Below are 7,342 nucleotides of genomic sequence, written 5' to 3'. Positions count from 1 at the left end.
CTTGTCTCTTCTTGATGCTTGGTCATTGAATACAATCAATTTAGCCTCGTTTTGCCATGAAAATGCAAGATTCTTACTCCTTTCCTACCAAGGGATCAAAATCTCAAAGAATATGCAAAACAAAGAACTAAAGATAAGAAATGACCCAAATAGGCACTAAAAAGCATGGGAACAAGGCTAATTCGGGGCTAAATATGCGCTAATTATGGTCACATCAAATATCCCCAAACCGAACCTTTGCTCGTCCCGAGTAAAGAGGTGACAAAGACTAGGACCAAAACTAACCCATCCTAATAATAATAGCCGATATGAGACAATTAGCGGGTCTCACTCCGCCCCTTCAACTCACAACAAGACAACCATGAGGTAGGATGCCTTCTTGCAAGGCAAGGTGGGTCTTGCCAAAATGGCGACACATCCAAACATTAAAGCACATAAAATCACATAATGGATGCATCTACAAAAAGAATAGCCACTTTCCTCATCTAAGTGGCGGAAATTATCTACAAGGGAAGCAATTCAAGGGTACACAATCCTTCATAGATGCAATTTGTTCAAACTACTAAGCCTAGAAGGATACCAATAAATCACCTCCAAGTTGTGTCAAGCTAGGGTACCTTTGTCCTCAATCGTTAAATGCTTTCGTCAAGAATAGACTCCCTATGGTGTTAGAAACACTGGAGGATCGCGGAATTCCCCCTCTTGCCTAGACAAGAAGAAGGGTCGTCCCCTCTCTACCATGCACAAAAATGGATACGATGGATAAAGGGATCAATAGATATTTGAGTTTCATTTTGGGAGTTTGCTTTTGTTTTTGTTTTTCCCCCCAATTTCTTGTGGCATTTGACATTTGAGAACACTTTCTTTGCCATTTCTTTTTGATTTTTGGCATTTCAACACTTGACAACTTTCAACTTTTTGCATTTCTTTTTTGAACATTTTCAAAGTCACCCCAATTAGTAACGAGGGTGCCTTATATTTGAAGCTTTAGGAGTCTATTTTTGCTCCTCTTTTCATTTGATGAATTTTTGCAAACTTTCTTTTCACTTTTCATTTCATTGAACTCAAATTGATTTCTTTTTGTGCCCATTCCCTTTGATTACAAAAATATGGTAGAACATGGATGAATGATGGGAGTATGCATGGTTTCAAGGGTCACCTTGGAATAAACGGTAGCCAAGGAGTTATCACACCACAAGGTACTCTTGACTAGGCCTTAATCCATGGGTCAAAGGATACTAGCATGACACATCCTAGGGTGTTTTACAAGCATTCTAACAAGCAAAGTCTTAAGAACAAAAAGCATCTACTAGGGCCTATATACACTTGTCAAGCTTCCCAAATAGACGGTTTCGCAAAATTTTTCTAACATGCAAACTACATGCCATGATGCAACTAACATATACACATCCTAATGCAAATGATTCTACCAACTAATATGCCATATAAACTAAATGCAATCCTAAGTTCACATTGTTTTTACCGCATCAATCAAAATAAAGCCACATAGTCATTAACATAAAGAGGAAAAAGGAGATTGGAAAGATCATACCATGCGGTCTTCAATATCCTCATGTCTCGGATGTGGCGTAGTCAATCAATGTGAACAAGGATAAAACAAACACAATATATACAAGACAATATATACAAAGGAAATGAACTTGTTTTTGGATTTTTCAATTTTCAAATTTTTATGATTTTTGAAATTTTTCAATTTTTATGGGTTTTTGAATAAGAGTTAAATGTTAGAATTCCCATCCCCACACTAATATGGGCATTGTCCTCAATGGCCAAAATGATGGAAATTATGCAAAGATGATGCATGATTTCTATACTAAATGCAATTCTATACTAAGCTACACTACATGATGCATGGTTTTTGTTATGACGGAGAGGATAATTTAGATTACCTCCCGTTGTGTATGTATTAACTTCCCCAAACCGAGTGAGACACTATTGCTAATGTTCAAGGATGGGTATAGTTCATGCACACACTATGCTATGCATGAAACTAGATTGTCATTTTGGATTTTACAAATGGGAACAATAAAAGAAGAACACCTCAATGGAACCGAGGTGTGAGTCCTTTGATGTTGCTAGGACTAAACCAACAATGATCAAAATGAAATAAAATACAAAGAGATATAGACAAACCATGGGAGTGTAGGAGTCTCCAAGGCTTGCTAGTCTTCCATCATGCTATCATCATCACCACTTCCCTCATGAGAAGTGGTCACATTTCCACTTTCCTTGTCACTTTCTTCTTCACTTTCTCCATCATCTTGTTCATCATCATCTTCACCATCTCTTTCTCCATCTCCTTCTCCATCTCCACTTGCTTCTTCCTCAATATTATCATCAATTTCTTCACCATTTCCAACAACCTCATTATCTCCCACCACGTCCCTAGATGCACCCGGAAACAAGGCTTCTTTATCCGCCCAACTAGGCAAAGGACAAGATGGATCAAGGAGTCCTTGCCTAGCTAAATGTAGGAGGGGAGGATATTGAGCCAAATATGCATTCTTCCGATCTTCATAAGCTTGCTTGTGCATTGCTTGCATAAGAAGAGTGACATAGTCTTTCCCAATTTCAACTCCTTCCGGTTTGAACTCTTCATACACAAAGGGGTAAGGCGGTATAACAATGGAAGAGGAGGGGTTTCATGATCACCCTTTTGTTGTTGAATGATGTACTCGGCTTCTTCGGATAAGGGAAGTAGATAGTTGGTCCGGTGGACACTTAGACGACAAATCTTCGCGGGTAAAGTGAATGATCGAGCCTCACTAGTAAGCCATCCACACTTGGTGTCAAGGGGGTTTTGAGCAACCCACTTGAACTTGTTAATCATGGTAGGCATATCAATAAGATGGCCACCTTCCTTTGCCTTGTACTTGCTATCCTTATTGAAATTAGGATCAAAGTGCTTGGCTAGGACCGTGACTAGGCCGCCATTAACAATAACGGTTGTACCCTTCTTCCCACTATCAACATTGAGCCATCTATCAACCAATAGCCTCAAAGAATTGAAAGGCTTGGTATGGATTCTTCCGACATTCAAAGCCGATTCAAGGAGAATAAAATCAAGTTTTGTGAAATGATTGGTGTCTTACCTAGCAATTATGGTATTTCCCACAACTTTGTGCCATACTCTTATGCCCGGATGATGGACCAAAAGAGCACGACAAGCATGAAAATCATCAAATTTCTTCCCGGAGATTGCCTCCCAAAGAGGCTCGAGGTCATACTTTCCATAATGCTTAAGATATCTCGATTCATCGCTAAGACCCAAAATTTCACCTAATTCCTTAAAGGTAATGCGTCTACTAATGTTAGCTAGACGAAACTCAAGATTTTCCCTATCCTCAACTTTGGTGACTTTCAAAGAACTTAAAAATTCCAAGACAAGGGAGGGGTATGTCGATTCCTTTGTTTCAAACAATTTCTTCAAACCCATGGCATTGAAAAAGGCTTTTGTTTGTTCAAGAACACCCAATTTCTCCAAGGCATCTTTACATATGAATTTGGTGGATTGAATTGATTTCATAGCAAACTTGACAAATGTATTTCTATGGGTATCGGAAATAAAAGTTACCTCCGGATAATGCAAGAGTTGATCGATTACCGGAGTAGAAGGTGATGCTCCCATAGAAGTTTGTTGTTGTTTTTGCACTTCCAAGTTTGGTGTTGATACCACCATTGCCAAAGCTTTCTTTGTTTGGAGAGCTTTTTGCCTTTGAGAGAGAGCCTTTGCCTTTGGTGCCTTTGTTGCTCCCTTTGTCCTTGCCATTTGATGAACTAACCAAGAAAAGAATCAAAAATCTTCAATTTGTAGGATGCCCAAATCGATTTGAAGGTGAAAGGCTTTGCCTTTATGAAATCAAAAATCGACTCAAAGGTTGAAGATTTTGTTCTTGGTTTTGATTTTTATTGAAGATGGAGTGATTGATTTGTTGTTTGAAGGATGGTTTGATTTGATTTTGGTGGATTTTGTTGAGGGTTTTTGTTTTTGTGATGGAGAGGATGAGGGTTTTGATGTTGTGGGTAGTGTTTATGAATGAATGAATGAAGGAATGAAGGTGGGAGGGTATTTAAAGAAGTCGAAATTTTCGAAAACGCAGGGGCAATCCGTGCGGATTAGGCCCAATCCGTGCGGATTCTGCAGCTTCAAAATTTTCGAAGCTCGCCTAAAGACGGGCGGATTCTGGGAATCCGCCGATTCTTCCGTGTTGGGACGGGCGGATTTGCTTTGCAGACGGACGGATTTCATCCCGAGAGAAATTTCTTTGTTTTCTTCAAACAAAAGACGGGCGTCTTCTTCACAAGACGGACGGATTCTATAAGACGGCGTCTTTCCGTAAATCCGCTCGGATTCTTCAACATCAAGAAATTTTCAATTTCAGCTCTCAGATCAGACGGGCGTCTTCTCGGCAGGACGCTCGGATTGTTGAAGACGGCGGATTCTCGTGAATCCGCTCGGATTCTTCCCCGTTGTACACGGATTCAGTTCCACCCGTGCACAAACGCATTCCCTTATCATTCTTTCTTTCTTTCTTTCAAATCTTGTGTTCTTCATTGTGGGGGCACTTCTAAGGCATGGATAGCCTAGGCAATTCCCATCCCCACACTAAGGTAAAACACTACACATCAATTGAAGTCGTTAGTTCCTCCCTCACTTCTCTCTTACATGACAATTATTTCGATCAAAGTAAATAAAAATCCAAAAATGACAAAAATGCAATACAAGAATTGAAATGTAAGTTAGGGAGTTAGAAATATTTAGAAGTGGTGGTTTAGGGAGGACTCCACCAAACTCTCATTCTTGATGAGATGTCAAGGGGGCATGTTCAAGGTGTTGTTGATGTTGCTCAACACCTTGAAAAAGTAATCAAAAGCTTGTTCATTATTATGGTAGAGGTCCTCAATAGACCGTGCCCCTTGTTGTTGATCATGATCGATGGCATGCCTAATGTAGGGATTAAAAATCCCTTCAAACTCGTCGTCCCAAAGACCACAAACTTCATTGAGTTGATCATTGAAAATCTCTTGCTTAGATGGAGACAACTCTCCCAATTTCTTCTCTTGGCCAATGAGGCCATCCTCTTCTTCCTTAGTTGATTTTGATGAGCCTCGCAAGCTCTCCTTGTCACAATTCACTTGCTCTTTGAATGGAGCATCTTCATCTTTCTTCTTCCATTGGACTTCCGATTTCTTCCTTTCATCCTTCCGGCTATAATGATCAATCATGAAACATGGCTCATGCAAACGAGGAGCTCTCATGGTTTTGTCAAGATTAAAAGTTATGCTTTCATCTCCCACTTCTAGAGTGAGCTCTCCATGTTTCACATCAATCACCGCACCCGCGGTGTGTAGGAAAGGTCTTCCTAAGATGATTGGAATGTTGGAATCTTCCTCCATATCAACAATGACAAAGTCCACCAGGATGAAAAACTTCCCACCCGCACGGGGACATCTTCCCATATCCCTAATGGTGTCTTCGTCGATCTATCGGCCATTTGAAGTGTGATGTTGGTGCATTTAAGCTCTCCCATTCCCAACCTTTTACTTACCGAGTACGGCATGACACTCACACTAGCCCCTAGATCACATAAGGCTTTGTTGATCGTCGTGTCGCCAATGGTACACGGTATTGAGAAGCTTCCCGGATCCTTTAACTTTGGAGGTGAACTCCCTTGAAGTATTGCACTACTCACCTTAGTGAAGGCGATAGTCTCAAGTTTCCGGATCGACTTCTTCTTTGTGAGGATATCTTTCATGTATTTTGCATAGGCCGGAACGTGGTTGATTAATTCCGTGAAAGGAATTGAGACTTCTAAATTCTTCACAATTTCCATGAACTTTCCAAGTTGATCATCAAATTTGGGCTTGGCTTGACGACTTGGAAAAGGAAGTCTAATCACAATGGGCTCCTTCTCTTTGGCCTTGTCTTCATTTTTCTTTGAACTTTCTTCTTTTGATGATTCCCCTTCTTTGGAGTTTTGCACAATTTCTTCCTTTTCACTAGCTTCCACAACTTCATCCTCAACTTGCTTCTTCGGTGCCTCATACCTTGTAACACTTCTCAAGTGAATGGCACTAACCGTTTCATGTCTAGGGGGATTACTTTGAGGTGGTAATTGCCCCTTTTGTCTTTGTGAGCTTGAAGATGCTAGTTGAGTCAATTGTGTTTCCAACATCTTGGTGTGAGCTAGAATGTTGTTGATGGTGGTTTCTTTTGCTTGGCTATCTTTTTGCATTTGGGTGAAAAATTCTTGTTGATTCTTTTGCATTTGGAGGACCGCTTTTTGGACATCAAAACCTTGGTCATTTTGGTGATTGTATGGATTTTGATTTTGGTAACCTTGGTTTTGATTGTAAAAGGGTCTTTGATTTTGATTTCTCATGGGTGGTGGAGTGTATGTTGTTTGAGGGTTTTGAACATTTTGGCTTTTGTATGAGAGATTTGGATGGAATTTGGTGTTTTCATTGTAAAAATTTGAATAAGGGGTACCACTTTTGTAAGCTTGGAAAGCATTAACTTGTTCGGTTGTTCCCCTACACTCACTTGGGTCATGACCCAAAGTTCCACAATTCTCACATATCCCACTTGGGATTGATGAGGATGCCGTCATGGCATTGACATGATGCTTCGATGATTTTGAGTTTTCCTCAAGTCTAGCCATAGCTTGTTCAAACTTCAAGTTGATTGTGTCAATGTGAGCACTAAGTTGAGCACCCAATTGAGTAACGGAGTCCACTTCATGCTTTCCTCCTCTAGTAGCCTTGCGAGGTCTACTATATTGTGAATTATGGACCGCCATTTCCTCAATCTTGTTCCATGTTTGATTGTCATCAACTTCGGTGAACATTCCATTTGATCCCATATTGAGAATGTTCCTTGAATCTTCATATAAACCGTTCCAAAATTGTTGTACCAAAAACCATTCGCTAAGTCCATGGTGAGGACATGAGCGACAAGTACCTTTGAACCGCTCCCAAGCTTCATACAAAGACTCTTCATCCCTTTGCTTAAAACCCGTAATTTGAGCTCTTAGCATGTTGGTCTTTTCCGGTGGGTAGAATTTTTTGTAGAAAGCTAGAGCCAACTTCTTCCAAGAATCTATTCCAAGGGTGGCCTTATCAAGGCCCTTCAACCATTGCTTTGCGGTGCCGATTAAGGAAAAAGGAAATAAGACCCATCTAATTTGGTCTTGAGTCACGCCCGTTTGAGAGATAGCATCACAATAATCGCAAAAGGTTTCCATATGAGAATGAGGGTCCTCACTAGGCATTCCCCCGAATTGGCTCCTCTCAACTAGTTGGATGAAGGCGGACTTCGCAA

The 7,342-nt window shown here is 40.5% G+C and overlaps 1 non-coding gene across 1 annotated transcript; it reads left to right on the top strand.

Moving 5' to 3' along the window:
* Positions 1–6,951: 6,951 nt before the first annotated feature.
* Positions 6,952–7,058, top strand: LOC141624340 (small nucleolar RNA R71). The gene has a single exon (XR_012534146.1). It is a non-coding gene; the product is annotated as a small nucleolar RNA R71 (small nucleolar RNA).
* The last annotated feature ends 284 nt before the right edge of the window (positions 7,059–7,342 follow it).

The sequence above is a fragment of the Silene latifolia genome, chromosome X (assembly GCF_048544455.1).
Source record: "Silene latifolia isolate original U9 population chromosome X, ASM4854445v1, whole genome shotgun sequence".
In the NCBI taxonomy this organism is placed as follows: Eukaryota; Viridiplantae; Streptophyta; class Magnoliopsida; order Caryophyllales; family Caryophyllaceae; genus Silene; species Silene latifolia.
This window is presented reverse-complemented; position numbering and strand designations above follow the sequence as displayed.